Source organism: Hydra vulgaris, chromosome 02 (genome assembly GCF_038396675.1).
Source record: "Hydra vulgaris chromosome 02, alternate assembly HydraT2T_AEP".
NCBI classification, from domain to species: domain Eukaryota; kingdom Metazoa; phylum Cnidaria; class Hydrozoa; order Anthoathecata; family Hydridae; genus Hydra; species Hydra vulgaris.
This window is the reverse complement of record NC_088921.1, coordinates 6,804,277-6,806,729: the sequence shown is the minus strand read 5'-3', so window position 1 is coordinate 6,806,729 and position 2,453 is coordinate 6,804,277. Positions and strand designations below refer to the sequence as shown.

At 26.9% G+C, this 2,453-nt stretch overlaps 1 long non-coding RNA gene across 2 annotated transcripts; it reads left to right on the top strand.

Annotated features, from left to right (window-relative positions):
• Positions 1–421: 421 nt before the first annotated feature.
• Positions 422–2,115, top strand: LOC136076685 (uncharacterized). 2 transcript variants are annotated; one of them, XR_010636483.1, is made up of 4 exons: positions 422–522; positions 1,175–1,319; positions 1,623–1,676; positions 1,806–2,115. It is a non-coding gene; the product is annotated as an uncharacterized LOC136076685 (long non-coding RNA). The 2 variants fall into 2 exon arrangements; XR_010636484.1 differs by having other exon boundaries at positions 1,762–2,115.
• The last annotated feature ends 338 nt before the right edge of the window (positions 2,116–2,453 follow it).

Below are 2,453 nucleotides of genomic sequence, written 5' to 3'. Positions count from 1 at the left end.
CGGAATACCGGATATTTTTCTGAAATTTATCTTTTTCCAAATATCCGAAAAATTTTCCATACATGCAAGTTAAAGTATATATTATTGTCATCAATTAGGCTGAATGCAAAGTTAAGGGAAAAATTAGGGGGAAAATATTCTGAATTTTTTCAGGATATTTTCCGCAAACAATTTTCATAATTTTTTAAATATAATGATTATATGAAATATGTAGTTTATATATTCATTATTGTAATTACTTTTTATTATACTTTTATAATAATATAATTGTTTTGCATTGTAGTTTTATAATAATAAAAAAGTATCAGGGTATAAGATATCTTATAACATCGCAATGCATTTTTGACAAAAATAGAATGTCACATATATAATATTTTATCTAAACATATTATATTATTTTATATCTAAGTTTTATCAATATAGGTTTAATAAATATATTACAAAGCTTAGTTCAAAATTGTGTAACGTTATGGGAAATAATTCTCATATTGCAACATACAAAAGATCAAACCCTAATACAAGGTATACTTTTTTTTTCTACCCTATTATATAATATTTTAGACTGTCAAATTTGTCGATGTAATTTATTTAATAATAAATAAGTTCTTATAACTTATTTAATATTAAATATATTTAAACTACATGACAAATGATAAGTTCTGTATAAAATATTATTGACCAGGAAGATCCAATAATATTGTTATGTTATTGCCTAGGAATATCATTCTGTAATAAAACACAATAACCTTTTAACTTTTAAAGTTTGAGAAAATTCACTTTTCCCTCTCTTCGTCTTTTTTTGTGATCGCACCCTGTAGCAAGAATTTAATTTAGTTCATATCTTGTTGGAGAATACAACTTGATTCTGAATTGAATTTTCAGCACTCGGTATTTATTGGTGACCTAATTTGACAATACTTTATTATACATACTTTTAGTTTTATACTTAATATATTATATATAATTAAGGGTAGATGAGGCTCCTTAGCCGTGGTGAATGTTTCCACAGCTAAAGGAGCCTCAAGATGAAAATCTCACCATGGGTAGGAAAATCATGATATAAAATCCCCACTATAATGTTGTGTGGTTATGTGGTAACTATTACATTTTTAAAAATTGTTATAATTTTTCTGTGTGCATTCTAAAATTACATTTAATGTTCAAAACTTTGTAGATTACTCATTTAAGACAACTTCATGGGCTGTCACCTTTGCATCTAGTGAGTTAATGTATAAACAAGTTAATGCAGAAACAAGTGCAAATATAAGAAGATGGAAAACAAAGAAAACAAATTATTTAATCAGATGTTATCACATAAGGTGAGTACAGGTCTTTTTCTAATCACGCGCAACAGTTATTAACTTTATATATAGATATATATTTATCTATAGACAGATATTAGATATAGATATATATAGATAAACAATATTTTTTTAGACTTGTATTTATTATTTTGTATTTCTTTTTTTTTATTTATCTGTCGAATTTTTTGTTATGTTTTTTTTTATTAAATCCTTATTTATTTTTTAGCAATAAGAGTATAAAATTAAAAGGCAAATGACTTTTTTTATTTTTCTACATTGTATGTAGTATTGTTTTCTTAAAATTATTTAATGATTTAGATAAAAGAAAACAACTAGAAAATCTTGTTGCCAAAATGGTTGGCAACTTACCAAGTAAGATTTGTTTTAAAAGTTTGTGATTTAAGATAATTATTAAATAATCATATTATTATTTAAGATTTTATTCGTTTCTTTTCAGCTAAATCTGATTTATTAGATAAAGTTTGATGCGTACTCTTATAGGAGAAAATATCGACTGATTCGTTAGATTATGTTTGAAGCGTGCTTTTATGGAAGAATATATCGACTGGTTCGTTAAGTTTAAAGTGCGCTCTTAAGTTTGAAGTGCGCTCGTTAAGTTTGAAGTGCGCTTGTTGTGTTGAAGTGTTGAAGTTGAAGTGCGCTCGTGAAGTGCGTGTTTGAAGTGTGCTCGTTAAGTTTGAAGTGCGCTCTTTGTGAATCGAAGCATGCTCTTCGTAAGTTGCAGATCTATGACTATGTACTTATTACTTATTGGATATAAGGAGGATATTTTAACAAAAGTGCAGCTTTTATTACAAATTCAAAATGTTTATCATTGTAGTTCAAGAACTACTATACTGACTAATAAATCCATGTAATTTAATATGTATTAAATATTTCCTCGACGATGAGTTTTTTTCCTTTACACGAATCCAAACACTTCGTTTTTATAAAGCATAGTTATTGCTTAAATATTACGTGCCAAAATTAACGTAAAAAGCACGTCTTTTAGACAGTTCATGGGGACCAAAAAGTCACCTAAATATCACGTGCCAAAAGTAACGTGAAAAACACGTCCATAAATCACGTGAATTGGTCATTTCATGGGGACCAAAAAGTTACCTAAATGTCACGTGCCAAAATAACGTG